Source organism: Bombina bombina, chromosome 1 (genome assembly GCF_027579735.1).
Source record: "Bombina bombina isolate aBomBom1 chromosome 1, aBomBom1.pri, whole genome shotgun sequence".
In the NCBI taxonomy this organism is placed as follows: Eukaryota; Metazoa; Chordata; class Amphibia; order Anura; family Bombinatoridae; genus Bombina; species Bombina bombina.
The window spans coordinates 1,469,277,970-1,469,292,470 of record NC_069499.1 but is presented as its reverse complement, the minus strand read 5'-3'; the positions used below and the strand labels follow the sequence as shown (position 1 = coordinate 1,469,292,470).

Genomic DNA, 14,501 nt, shown 5'->3' with positions numbered 1-14,501 from the left:
ACACACCGCTATTTTAGCGGAGCTTTAGAATTTTACAAAGCTAATTAAAAATTATATAAAAAAATATGTGCTGTAATCCCTGCACATTGGTTATTATTTTTTCCTTCATATAAGGTTTTGTTTGCACCTGGGCGTTGCCATACAGTCCTAGGTAAAGAATTATTAATCTGGCTCTACTAGCCTCCCTTTCCCTACCCTTTCTCAGTTTAATTAGGTACTTTGCGTTGTGGGTGGGGTGGCGGATTAGGGGTTAATAGTTTAATTAGGTGTTTGTGTTGTGGGGGGATGGTGTTTTAGGGGTTAACATGTTTATTTAATAGTTGCAATGTGGGGGAATGGTGGTTTAGGGCATAATAACTTTTATTTGTGATTGCGGTGTGGGGGGATGGCGGATTAGGGGTTGATATTGCGCATGCGTTAGGTGTTTGTTAAGGCTTCCAGGGAGTTACAGTGCTTTTTTACTGTGCGCAAGGGTTGCTGTGCCTGCCTATGTGTGATGAGTTGAAAATGGAGTAAAATATCCCCATTCTGCATGCTTACGTCCTTACGCTGCATTTGTGATACGGACTGGCGACGCCAGTTCTATGTTAGTTTATGGGAGTAACCAAATGCACGTTAAATTCTATTGCGATTATGCTATTTCTGTTGCATGCAAGAGCCATATCACTTGAGCACTACAGTTGGCGCTTAACTCATAATCTAGCCCTAGATTGGGTAAAGCTCTGATTTGTTTGAATGAATTTATCACAGTGCAAAGCTTGAGGAGACTGCAAGGCTGCTGTAAAGATTGCCACCTGTATCTGGATGGAGGAAAAGAAGCAGGAAGCAAACCTGATGCTAAAATGTTAACCCCTGCTGCACACTGTAGACCAGGGGATTGGTGGAAAAGTCCACATTTCACCGGGAGGCTGGTGACATCTCAATACTGGGAGAAGATAATGACTGCCTGGCTGAATACCTGTCCATCATAGGCACTGTCGGCTAAAAATGGGTCTCAGATCAAGAACCCCTCTCATTGTTGTGTAGATCAGCACTTCTGATTACACCTCACTCTTTGCTGGAAGCCAAAAAATGACTTGTTGTATAGGGGAGTGGGAGGGACTCTCACCATCTTATGAAAGTAATGTAATTTACCGTCATACATACAGTTAAACCTATACTATCCTGCATTCTTCTTAAAGGGACACTCAGGTCAAATTCAAGTGTCATGATTCTGATACAGCATGTAATTTTAAACAACTTTCCAATTTACTTCCATTAAAAAAATGTGCACAATCTTTTATATTTATATTTAGCAAAAATGGAAAGGTTAGTTTACCTGGGCTTGTCCCATTTGGCCAGATGCGGTAACTAACCTTTCCATTTTTGCTTTTAAATCTTAGCTGAGAGCTTGTAAGTGAGTTCTGGACTTTCTCTGTGTTGTATTAATTTGTTTTGTAATTTTCCCTATGGTTCTTGCACCCAGCCCTGTCTGGGGTTAACTGCCTGTGACTCTGGGGACAGCACAGCTTCCTGTGAGTGCCGGTGAGCACCCAGGACTGAGCATGTTGCAGGGTCATAGGATGTGTACCCGGTCCGGTATGAGAGTGCAGTCCCCTTCCGTGTTTTGTATATGTCTAGGGTGATTACATAAGCCTGTGCACCCTTCCCTTGTTCCCAGTTTGTTTGGATTTGAGAGCTTGCATTGTGTGGCAGTTTTAGGGTCCCAGGTATTGGAAAGGACCTTGATGTGGTACCTGGGCTTGTCCCATTTGGCCAGACGCGGTAACTAACCTTTCCATTTTTGCTTTTAAATCTTAGCTGAGAGCTTGTAAGTGAGTGCTGGACTTTCTCTGTGTGTTGTATTAATTTGTTTTGTAATTTTCCCTATGGTTCTTGCACCCAGCCCTGTCTGGGGTTAACTGCCTGTGACTCTGGGGACAGCACAGCTTCTTGTAAGTGCCGGTGAGCACCCAGGGCTGAGCATGTTGCAGGGTCATGGGATGTGTACCCGGCCCGGTATGAGAGTGCAGTCCCCTTCCGTGTTTTGTATATGTCTAGGGTGATTACATAAGCCTGTGCACCCTTCCCTTGTTCCCAGTTTGTTTGGATTTGAGAGCTTGCAATGTGTGGCAGTTTTAGGGTCCCAGGTATTGGAAAGGACCTTGACGTGGTACCTGGGCTTGTCCCATTTGGCCAGACGCGGTAACTAACCTTTCCATTTTTGCTTTTCAATCTTAGCTGAGAGCTTGTAAGTGAGTGCTGGACTTTCTCTGTCTGTTGTATTAATTTGTTTTGTAATTTTCCCTATGGTTCTTGCACCCAGACCTGTCTGGGGTTAACTGCCTGTGACTCTGGGGATAGCACAGCTTCCTGTGAGTGCCAGTGAGCACCCAGGGCTGAGCATGTTGCAGGGTCATGGGATGTGTATCCGGTCCGGTATGAGAGTGTAGTCCCCTTCCGTGTTTTGTATATGTCTAGGGTGATTACATAAGCCTGTGCACTCTTCCCTTGTTCCCAGTTTGTTTGGATTTGAGAGCTTGCATTGTGTGGCTGTTTTAGGGTCCTATGTATTGGAAAGGACCTTGACGTGGTACCTGGGCTTGTCCCATTTGGCCAGATGCGGTAACTAACCTTTCCATTTTTGCTTTTAAATCTTAGCTGAGAGCTTGTAAGTGAGTGCAGGACTTTCTCTGTGTGTTGTGTTAATTTGTTTTGCAATTTTCCCTATGTTTCTTGCACCCAGACCTGTCTGGGGTTAACTGCTTGTGACTCTGGGACAGCACAGCTTCCTGTGAGTGCCAGTGAGCACCCATTGCTGAGCATGTTGCAGGGTCATGGGATGTGTACCCGGTACGGTATGAGAGTGCAGTCCCCTTCCATGTTTTGTATATGTCTAGGGTGATTACATAAGCCTGTGCACCCTTCCCTTGTTCCCAGTTTGTTTGGATTTGAAAGCTTGCATTGTGTAGCTGTTTTAGGGTCCCAGGTATTGGAAAGGACCTTGACGTGGTACCTGGGCTTTTCCCATTTGGCCAGATGCGGTAACTAACCTTTCCATTTTTGCTTTTAAATCTTAGCTGAGAGCTTGTAAGTGAGTGCTGGACTTTCTCTGTGTGATATATATATATATATATATATATATATATATGCATTTGGTGGCGAAATGGTGACATGGAATAAACCAAAATGGGTCTAGATTGGTTGTCTACTTAAAAATATATATATAGTTTTGATAGGCAAATAAAAAAAAAACAAGGATCTATTTCTGTTTAAATTAAGTGATAGCAAATATGCTAAAATACTCCAGTATTTTGGGCAGGTTTGTCTCTGAAATTCCTGGTACAGAAGGGGCTAAATCCATATGACTTATTCCTGCTTTGTTGACTGGTACGTGAACCAAAATATGTCTTGTGGTGACCCCCCCATGTCTTTCTCATATGTCACAGCTACAGAAATTCCATCTGGGTAAAGCTTGGTTTTTCAATCTACTTGAGATGGCTCATTCATTCAGCTCCTAGTACAGTCCAGCTTTCCTTGCTCTGGCTAGCGCTTAATAGAGTGAAATGTAATTTCTTGGTGGAAGCAGCTTGCCTTTATAATACTCAAAGTCACAGCTCTGCCCCAAAATAAGTGCCTGATTGCTGTACTTTAGAAAATTCTTCATGGTTGAAACACTTTCCTGAGTTTAGGAGAATTAGGTAGCGCAAAAAGTCAAATGCACTTTTATATCCACTCACGGTAGTCTGTCTCCTTCCTAGACAGGCTCTTAAAAACCTAAAAGTGCTGTTCCTCAATGGGAAATCACAGTCATATAAACAGTTGCATATAGACACATCCGTTACCAATTAGCTGTATATTAAAATAATTCAAACTCGTGGTCTAAAAAAACTTCAAATTTAATAACTAATGCAAACACATAAAATCTGTATATCTAGTGCATATAAATTGTATAAAATTATATAATGCATCTGTTTATATGACGGTCATTTCCCATTGAGGAACAGCACTTTTAGCGCCCTCACAACCAGTGTTCTGCATTAAATAACTTTCCTGGCCTGGTGTTATTAGTGAAGTTTATTGTAAATTTATGTTGAAGGATTTTACCGATGTGTTTAACACATTTGCATGGGTTAAAAAATAATGATCTTCTATGGTGAATAAAGCAAAATTGACAAGCTCTAGAGAATTAGAGTATGGCATTCTCGCATGCCATTCAAATGTCCCTTTAAGCTGTTGTAGATTAAAATACTATGGTTTTATATAACAGGAATTACTGGTTCTCTTACATTTTGGTTGTAGAAACATGTCAACAAGTATAAAAAGCAGACTTTTGTCAGGTTTTTCTGCACACCTGCATGAAAGCATAATATATACGACTTAGCGAATACTAGTAAAACAGGTCAGTTAATTGATTCATTATTGATGATGACAGCCTAATGCATTTTTTTCATGTTACTAATAACATTAATTCATGTCATGTGAAATGATAAGTTTTTTAAAGGAACTGTAAATACAGGAGATTTACATAATCAACACATGCACGATAAAAAGACAATGCAATAGCACTTAGTCTAAACTTCAAATGAGTAGCAGATTTTATGCTGACAAATTTCAAAGTTAAGTTCATTTCAACGCCCCCTGTATCCAGTGACAGCCATCAGCCAATCACAAATGCATATACGTATATTCTGTGAATAATTGCACATGCTCAGTAGGAGCTGGTGATTCAAAAAGTGTATATATAAAAGGACTGCATATTTATTTAATGGAAGTAAATTGTAAAGTTGTTTAAAATGGTGTGCTCTATCTGAATCATGAAACTTTAATTTTGACTTGAGTGTCCCTTTAATTTCATCATTAGCATTTTTTAAGCATACTGGGCTAGAATAGATTACATGGAGTGCAAAAATATTAGCATCATCATTTTGGCTAATTTCTTATTTAGCAATTTTGAAACATATTTGGATATATTACAAGTGGAGCACGAAGTTAAACTAACAGCTATTTTATTTTTGAAAGTAATACATTAGATTTTGAGAGAAAATCAAAAGCACACTAACATCTGGATGTTTGATAGCACAGTTTTGCTAAATCCCTCATGTAATAGACTTCTATGAGGGGGCATGCTGAAAAAATCATGTTGGCTATCGTTCAAGCACAAGACAAAGGTGCCCCAAGTCATAGGTGTGCTAAGCCGAAGGTCAAATAGTGGAGGTCAGAAATACATGTATACACCTATATATGTAAACATACATACCTTTCATAGGTACACACCCAAACACATATATACATACACACATATATATATATATATATATATATATATATATATATATATATATACTGTATATATATATATATATATATATATACATACGGGTATATATACACACAAATACAGATCCATACACACATATATATATATATATATATATATATATATATATATATACACAAATACACATCTATATATATATATATATATATATATATATATATATATACACACAAATACACATCCATACATATATATATATATATATATACATATACACAAATACACATCCATACATATATATATATATATATATACACAAATACACATCCATACATATATATATATACACAAATACACATCCATACATATATATATATATACACAAATACACATCCATACATATATATATATATATACACAAATACACATCCATACATATATATATACACAAATACACATCCATACATATATATATACACAAATACACATATATGTGTCAGATCAGGTCCGCCAGACCTTGATAAATATGCCCCATAAACTCCACAGGCATGAACACCATGTTATCTATATGGCCCACATTAACTAGCAGTCTCCTGTTGTGAAAAGCAAATAAAAAAAGCAAATTTAAAGTTTAAATGTTATAAACTATATTAATATAACAATGTTGGTTGTGCAAAGCTGGGGAATGGGTAGTAAAGGCGATGTCTATCTTTTTAAACAATAACAATTTTAGTATAGACCTTTAAATGTGTTTCACATTTTGAAATAAGAGTCATAAAGGGCATTTTAACAATTAAAGGGACATAAAACAAGTTGGGATAGAGACAAAATATAATAATATGTACTTAAATTACTTTACCTGCAAATTTATACTGCAGTGCCTCACAATTAACCCTTTCTTTTTAGTTTCTGAATTGTAAAGCTCTAACTCCTCCCATATATTTCCTTCTATGGCTGTATCTATATCTATTGTTGTTTTGGTAGAATACAAAAGTGAATAGGGATTATCTGCTGGAGCATGTCTAGAAGCTGTGAACTCAGTTGAAATACAATGCAGGTGTCTAAACACTGATAAGGGGGTGGAGTTGGCTGCTTCAGGCAGCTAAGCTATGTAATTAATTTTGTTTATTTTTTTAATTATTTTAAAATATTAGCCAGCAATTTTTAAACATTTTTTTTATGCAAACTATTTTTAATTAATTAGCCTTTTTAGGATATGCACATATCTCAAACTGTTTTATGTCCCTTTAACACTTAGGAAAGTCTGTAAAATGTTTAGTCTGTTAGTAGCTGCAAGCGAAAAGCTGTAAGCCACTAAAGAGCTAAATAGAACCTGTTTGCAAATTATTGTTTTTTGTCTCCCATTGTTTGCAAACCAAAAACAGCCTTCTGCTTTTGTAATTTGTGTAGTATGAAAATCGAAAATGTATTAGTAAATTACCATATTGTTGTATATTTACAAATATTTTAACAAATATTGGCTGGCCAAAGGTGATTGACAACAGAAACTCAGCCTATATCGGCAGTCTTTTTAGCCATACATCAGTCCAGCCTAAAATTATACCATAATGTCATTATCAATAGAGAATCAACCAGCTACCCTGTTTTACTTTTAGTTTGGCTGGAAATCTTTTCCTTTTATGAAAAGCTGCAAAAAAACCCCGTTCTGTTCTTTAGAGTTCTTCACAAAAAACTAACGGCTAGATTACGAGTTGTGTGTTAGGTTAAAAAAGCAGCGTTAAGAGGTCCTAACGCTGCTTTTTAACGCCCGCTGGTATTACGAGTCTTGCAGGTACAGGTGTACCGCTCACTTTTTTGGCCAGACTTGGAAATACCGCAAATCCACTTACATAAATTGCGTATCCTCTTTTTTTCAATGGGACTTGCATAGCGCCGGTATTACGAGTCTGCCAAAAAGTGAGCAGTAGACCCTCTCCTGTCAAGACTGGTAACGTATTTTAAAGTCAGTAGTTAAGAGTTTTACACTACAACGCTGTAGCATAAAACTCTTAACTAAAGTGCTAAAAAGTACACCCATAAACTACCTATTTACCCCTAAACCAAGGCCTTCCCGCATCGCAAACACTAAAACATTTTTTTAAACCCTAATCTGCCGAACCGGACATAGCCGCCACTATAATAAATATAAATTACCCCTAAACCGCTGCACTCCCGCCTCGCAAACATTAGTCAAATATTAACCCCTAATCTGCCGTCCCTAACATCGCTGACACCTACCTACATTTATTAACCCCTAATCTGCCACCCCAACATCGCCGCCACTATAATAAAGTTATTAACCCCTAAATCTGAGTCTAACCCTAACCCCCCTAACGTAAATATAATTTAAATAAATCTAAATAAAAATTACTATAATTAACTAAATTATTCCTATTTAAAACTAAATACTTACCTATAAAATAAACCCTAAGATAGCTACAATATAACTAATAGTTACATTGTAGCTAGCTTAGGGTTTATTTTTATTTTACAGGCAAGTTTGTATTTATTTTAACTAGGAAGAATAGTTACTAAATAGTTATTAACTATTTATTAGCTACCTAGCTAAAATAAATACAAAAGTACCTGTAAAATAAAACTAAAACCTTACACTACACTATAATTAAATTAATTCCCTAAATTAAATACAATTAAATAAAATTAGCCAAAGTACAAAAAAAAAAAACACTAAATTACAGAAAATAATAAACAAATTACAAGATTTTTAAACTAATTACACCTAATCTAATCCCCCTAACAAAATAAAAAAGCCCCCCAAAATAAAAAAAAACCCTACCCTACACTAAATTACAAATAGCCTTTAAAAGATCCTTTTGCAGGGCATTGCCCCAAAGTAATCAGCTCTTTTACCTGTAAAAAAAATTACAAATCCCCCCAACATTAAAACCCACCACCCACACAACCAACCCTACTCTAAAACTGATTGCATCAGCCAATAGGATTGAATTTAAATCCTATTGCCGTCTGGATGAAGACTTCTGCCCGTCTGGAGGACCACTTCGCCCAGCTTGGATGAAGACTTCTGCCGGTTTCGTTGAGGACTTCGGCCCGGTTGGATGAAGACTTCTCCCGGTAAGGTGATCGTCAAGGGGTTAGTGTTAGATTTTTTTAAGGGGGTATTGGGCGGGTTTTAGAGTAGGGTTGGCTGTGTGGGTGGTGGGTTTTAATGTTGGGGGGGATTTGTAATTTTTTTACAGGTAAAAGAGCTGATTACTTTGGGGCAATGCCCCGCAAAAGGCCCTTTTAAGGGCTATTTGTAATTTGTGTAGGGTAGGGCATTTTTTTATTTTGGGGGGGCTTTTTTATTTTGTTAGGGGGATTAGATTAGGTGTAATTAGTTTAAAAATCTTGTAATTTGTTTATTATTTTCTGTAATTTAGTGGGGGGGGTGTACTTTAGATAATTTAATTTAATTGTATTTAATTGTATTTAATTTATGGAAATAATTTAATTATAGTGTAGTGTTAGGTGTAATTGTAACTTAGGTTAGGTTTTATTTTACAGGTACTTTTGTATTTATTTTATCTAGGTAGTTATTAAATAGCTAATAACTATTTAATAACTATTGTACCTAGTTAAAATAAATACAAACTTGCCTGTAAAATAAAAATAAATCCTAAACTAGCTACAATGTAACTATTAGTTATATTGTAGCTAGCTTAGGGTTTATTTTATAGGTACGTATTTAGTTTTAAATAGGAATAATTTAGTTAATGATAGGAATTTTTATTTTGATTTCTTTTAATTATATTTAAGTTAGGGGGTGTTAGATTTAGGGTAAGACTAAGATTTAGGGGTTAATCACTTTAATATAGTGGCAGCGACGTTGGGGGCGGCAGATTAGGGGTTAATAAATGTAGGTAGGTGGCGGCGATGTTAGGGCCGGCAGATAGGGGTTAATAACATTTAACTAATGTTTGCGAGGCCGGAATACAGCGGTTTAGGGGTCGATATGTTTATTATAGTGGCGGAGACATTGGGGGCGGCAGATTAGGGGTTAATAAGTGTTGGTAGGTGGAGGCGACATTGGGGGCAGCAGAGTAGGGGTTAATAAATATAATGTAGTTGTCGGCGATGTTGGGGGCAGCATATTAGGGGTTCATAAGTATAATGTAGGTGGCGGCGGTGTCCAGAGTGGTAGATTAGGGGTTAATAATTATAATGTAGGTGTTGGCGATGTCTGGGGCAGCAGATTAGGGGTTAATAAGTGTAAGATTAGGGGTGTTTAGACTCGGGGTTCATGTTAGGGTGTTAGGTGTAGACATAAAATGTATTTCCCCATAGGAATCAATGGGGCTCCGTTAAGGAGTTTTACGCTGCTTTTTTGCAGGTGTTAGACTTTTTTTCAGCCAGCTCTCCCCGTTGATTCCTATGGGGAAATCGTGCACGAGAATGTTACACCAGCTCACTGCTAACGTCAGCAGCGCTGGTATTGGAGTGCGGTAATGAGCAAAATTTTTCTCAACGCTCACTTCTTGTCTGGTTTGTAAAAACCCGTAATACCAGCCCTGTCTGTAAGTGAGCGGTGAGCATAAACTGCTCGTTAGCACCGCATAGCCTCTAACACAAAACTTGTAATCTAGGTGTGAGATTCTCCTCTCTGCATAGTACAGAGCCAGCAGACAGGTCAACTAGTGACTCCCTGGCTCTAAAAAGGCTATTTAGGGAGTAAGGGAAGTCTCCTAGTTACTTGATCAGTGTGCATTACGTATATATGCATAAGCAGTGAAAGCACAGCAAGGTTTTTCTTATTTTTAGGAACTTTAACTGTAAAATGTATAATAGATGTATATTGCAAAGTTTACCTACGTTATACTTTATTTAAAAAGGACACTTTTGTTTTTGACTACACTATACATTTAAACAATGATTTGTCTAGATTTAAATGGCGCAAAAACAAAGCCAAAAATCATCAGAGCCTGCATTCAAAATTTTCACAGGGAAATTATAATGGGCTTAAATGAGTGCTATTGTTAGCAGGGGCATATTTTCACCTAGTTAAAGGGACAGTCTACCATAGAATTGTTATTGTTTTAAAAGATAGATGATCCCTTTATTACCCATTCCCCAGTTTTGCATAACCAACACTGTTATATTAATGTACTTTTTAGCTCTGTGATTACCTTGTATCTAGGAACCTTCTTCCAGCCCCCTGATCACATGACTGTAACTGTTTATTATCTATTGTCTTGCATTTAGCATTGTTTTGTGCTAAATCTTAAATAACCCCTTGTGCCTGAACACAGTGTTATCTATATAGCCCACGTGTACTTTCTGTCTCTTTGGGGCATATGTATGAAGCTCAGTATGGAGCTTGATGCCCTGTGTTTCTGGCGAGCCTGCAGGCTCGCCAGAAACAGCAGTTATGAAGCAGCGGTCACAAAGACCGCTGCTCCATAACCTGTCCGCCTGCTCTGAGCAGGCGGACAGACATTGCCGCAATTCAACCCGATCGTGTACGATCGGGTTGATTGACACCCCCCTGCTGGCGGCCTATTGGTCGCGAGTCTGCAGGGGGCGGCGTTGTACCAGCAGCTCTTGTGAGCTTCTAGTGCAATGCTAAATACGGCGAGCGTATTGCTCGCCGTATTCAGTGATGTCTGTCGGACCTGATCCGCATTGTCGGATCAGGTCCAACAGACATTGATAACTAGAGGCCTTTGTGTTGAAAATAGATTTAAAAAGCATGTGATAAGAGGCAGCCATCAGACGCTTTGAAATTAGCATATGAGCATAATATTAGCATATTAGCATATGAGCCTACCTATGTTTAGTTTAAACTAAGAATACCAAGAGAAAAAAGCTAATTTGATGATGAAAGGAAATTGGAAAGTTGATTAAAATTAAAATAAATGAAATAATGAAAGTTTAATTTATACTAGACTGTCCCTTTAAACAAGGCACTTGCCTAGGGCAGCGGATTGGGAGGGAGCAGCACTTTTATATTATGTACGTATTATACAGGTATATATTGGGAGATTTTGCCCAAAGAGCTTACATTCTAAGGGGTATCATAAGATACTGCCCATGGTGTTTACAGTTTAGAGGTATCTCTGAACCTTTTTGTTATTCGGCAAGCTAACCTAGTTCTGTTGGCTTTCAGGACTTAGTGTTGTACTTGTGTTTGCAAAAGTAATGTTTCAAGAAATATGTGTTTGGGGGATTTTATGTATATTGCAGCAATAGATAGATGTGTGTGTGATTTTATGTATATTGCAGCAATAGATAGATGTGTGTGTGATTTTATGTATATTGCAGCAATAGATAGATGTGTGTGTGATTTTATGTATATTGCAGCAATAGATAGATGTGTGTGTGATTTTATGTATATTGCAGCAATAGATAGATGTGTGTGTGATTTTATGTATATTGCAGCAATAGATAGAGGTGTGTGTGTAATTTTATGTATATTGCAGCAATAGATAGAGGTGTGTGTGTAATTTTATGTATATTGCAGCAATAGATAGATGTGTGTGTGATTTTATGTATATTGCAGCAATAGATAGATGTGTGTGTGATTTTATGTATATTGCAGCAATAGATAGATGTGTGTGTGATTTTATGTATATTGCAGCAATAGATAGATGTGTGTGTGATTTTATGTATATTGCAGCAATAGATAGATGTGTGTGTAATTTTATGTATATTGCAGCAATAGATAGATGTGTGTGTAATTTTATGTATATTGCAGCAATAGATAGATGTGTGTGTGTAAGTATGTGTATGTGCACAACTCTGTGTGTGTATGTGTCTGTGTGTGTATGCGTGTGCATACGCAGGTTTGTATGTGCATAACTCTGTGTGTGTATGTGTCTGTGACTTTGTGTGTGCGTGTGTGTGCACGTGCGGGTATGTATGTGTATAACTCAGTGTGCGTGTGTGCACGCACGGGTAGGTATGTGTATAACTCAGTGTGTGTATGTGTCTGTGTGTGTATGCGCATAACTCTGTATGTGTATGTGTCTGTACTGTGTGTGTGCACGTGCGGGTATGTATGTGTATAACTCAGTGTGTGTGTGTGTGCACGCATGGGTATGTATGTTATATAACTCAGTGTGTGTATGTGTCTGTGACTGTGTGTGTATGCGTGTGCACTCGCAGGTTTGTATGTGCATAACTCTGTGTCTGTATGTGTCTGTGACTGTGTGTTTGCGTGTGTGTGCATGTATGTGTATAACTCAGTGTCTGTATGTTTGTATGTGTATAAGTCAGTGTGTGTATGTGTCTGTGTGTATGCGTGTGCACGCGCAGGTTTGTATGTGCATAACTCTGTGTGTGTATGTGTCTGTGACTGTGTGTGTGCGTGCGTGCGTGCACATGCGGGTATGTATGTGTATAACTCAGTGTGTGTCTGTGTCTGTGTATGTATGCATGTGCACGCACAGGTTTGTATGTGAATAACTCTGTGTGTGTATGTGTCTGTGACTGTGTGTGTACGTGCGGGTATGTATGTGTATAACTCAGTGTGTGTATGTGTCTGTGACTGTGTGTGTATGCGTGTGCAGGTTTGTATGTGTATAACTCAGTGTGTGTATGTGTCTGTGTGTATGCGTGTGTACGCGCAGGTTTGTATGTGCATAACTATTTGTGTGTATGTGTCTGTGACCGTGTGTGGGTGTGTGTGCACGCGCGGGTATGTATGTGTATAATAGAGACAGAAATCGTTCCAGCTGGTGCAATAAAAGACTTTTATTTGTGCAAACAGGGATAAAGAAGCGACGTTTCAGGCCCACACTTGGCCCAAGTGTGGGCCTGAAACGTCGCTTCTTTATCCCTGTTTGCACAAATAAAAGTCTTTTATTGCACCAGCTGGAACGATTTCTGTCTCTATATATCAATACTGGGTTTGGTAAACCTGTTCCTGGCTGTGCAGTGAGTGCTGTGTTTCATGATACATTGTTGCATGTATGTGTATAACTCAGTGTGTGTATGTGTCTGGGACTGTGGGTGTATGCGTGTGCAGGTTTGTATGTGTATAACTCAGTGTGTGCGTGTGTGTGTGTGTGTCTGTGTGTATGCGTGTGCACGCGCAGGTTTGTATGTGCATAACTCTGTGTGTGTATGTGTCTGTAAATGTGTGTGTGTTTGCATGTGTGTGCACATGCGGGTATGTATGTGTATAACTCAGTGTGTGTATGTGTCTATGACTGTGTGTTTGTGCGTGTGCAGGTTTGTATGTGCATAACTCAGTGTGTGTATTTGTCTGTGACTGTGTATGTACGTGTGCACGCGCGGGTATGTATGTGTATAACTCAGTGTGTGTATTTGTCTGTGACTGTGTGCGTGCGTGCTTGTGCGCATGTGTGCGTGTGCACGTGCGGATATGTATGTGTATAACTTAGTGTGTGTATTTGTCTGTGTGTATGCGTGTGCACACACAGGTTTATATACGCTGGAATTCCGCAGCATAATTGTGGAGAGCTTGATTCCCCTTATTTATCAAACCCTACAGATCGGCAAAAGTAGAAATCTGTGACGTAACATACGATCCGCCGGTCTCAGTCCGACACAGATCGATGCTTACGTCACTACAGATGTTCCGAATGCAAATTCGGCACTATCTGACTACTTTTGCTAGTTAACAAATAACTACCAGGTACGCTCGCCACTACTTTGGCCCAGCGTACCTGGTGGCGGCGGATGCCATAGGAATCAATGGGAGTCTGAAAGCATATGTTCGCTGCTGCCCGATATCCCATTGATTCCTATGGGAGAATAAAATTTATGTTTACACCTAACACCCTAACATAACCCCCGAGTCTAAACACCCCTAATCTGCCGCCACCTACATTATACTTATTAACCCCTATTCTACCGCCCCTACAGCGCCGCCACCTACATAAAGTTATTAGCCCCTAAACCGCCAGCCGCCCACATTAGCATAAACTAAATTAACCTATTAACCCCTAAACCTAACAACCCGCTAACTTTATATTAAATATTAACTCATCCCTATCTTATAATAAATTTAAACTTACCTTTAAAATTACATTAAACTATATTAAACTAATAATTAACCTACCCTTACTATTATAATAAAATTACATTAAACTATATTAAATTAATAATTAACCTATCCTAACTATTATAATAAAATTACATTAAACTATATAAAATTAATAAATAATCTAACCTAACTTTTAAACTAAAATTACATTAAACTATATTAAAATAAAAATTAATCTAACCTAACTTTTATACTAAAATTACATTAAACTAC

General features: G+C 38.1%; 1 long non-coding RNA gene across 1 annotated transcript in view; it reads left to right on the top strand.

Moving 5' to 3' along the window:
• The first annotated feature begins 4,345 nt into the window (after positions 1 to 4,345).
• LOC128643455 (uncharacterized) overlaps positions 4,346 to 14,501 on the top strand; it is a 36,948-nt gene continuing 26,792 nt past the window's right edge. Inside the window, exon 1 of the long non-coding RNA XR_008399821.1 lies at positions 4,346 to 4,381. This is a non-coding gene — a long non-coding RNA (uncharacterized LOC128643455). The remainder of the gene's footprint in view (positions 4,382 to 14,501) is intronic.